Source organism: Corvus brachyrhynchos, unplaced genomic scaffold (genome assembly GCF_000691975.1).
Source record: "Corvus brachyrhynchos isolate BGI_N302 unplaced genomic scaffold, ASM69197v1 scaffold117, whole genome shotgun sequence".
Taxonomy (NCBI): Eukaryota; Metazoa; Chordata; class Aves; order Passeriformes; family Corvidae; genus Corvus; species Corvus brachyrhynchos.
In genome coordinates this window covers 1187626-1188182 of record NW_008238833.1, presented here as the reverse complement: position 1 = coordinate 1188182, position 557 = coordinate 1187626, and the positions used below count along the sequence as shown (strand labels likewise).

Genomic DNA, 557 nt, shown 5'->3' with positions numbered 1-557 from the left:
CGACAGCCCACCGGCAAACACCCGCCCGCCGGCGCGGGCATGGAATATGCAAAAACACAAAGAAAAAGTGGCTGCTGGACTGTTCTGGGGGCAAAATGCTGGAAGTTTGTAAGTGCAACTCTCCGTTTGTAATTACTGTCTGAAGAGGGGCTGGGTTGCTTGGGGGTTTTTTTCCCTCTTCCCCTTCTCCCCCCTCCTCCGTGCTATTCTTGAAACTGTACTTGAAACTGTTCAGTATCTGGGAGTAAAAGGGAAAGTACGCGAGAGGAGTTCTTTGCCTGGGTCCGTAGCTTGCTGCTTAATACTAAGGGGGGAGATGAGCACTGAAAGCAATACGGATTTATCCAGTGGCTGAATTAAGTGAAGGCGAAGCGTGGTCTGGAAGTCCACTGACTGACATTGTTCCGGACCGGGGGATCTGTCTCTCTGATTTTTAGAGGAACTACAGTTTAGCGGCAGCCAGCAGGACACAGTCGCACGCCGAAGAGTGGCCAGCAACGAGCGGGCGAGAGAAACGAGAAAGCACAAAGACTGAACTAACCCGCACCTCCTCCTCC

General features: G+C 52.4%; 1 long non-coding RNA gene across 1 annotated transcript; it reads left to right on the top strand.

The window, feature by feature from the left end:
• On the top strand, positions 1–525 carry LOC108447636. The gene is made up of 2 exons (XR_001863296.1): positions 1–108; positions 438–525. It is a non-coding gene; the product is annotated as an uncharacterized LOC108447636 (long non-coding RNA).
• The last annotated feature ends 32 nt before the right edge of the window (positions 526–557 follow it).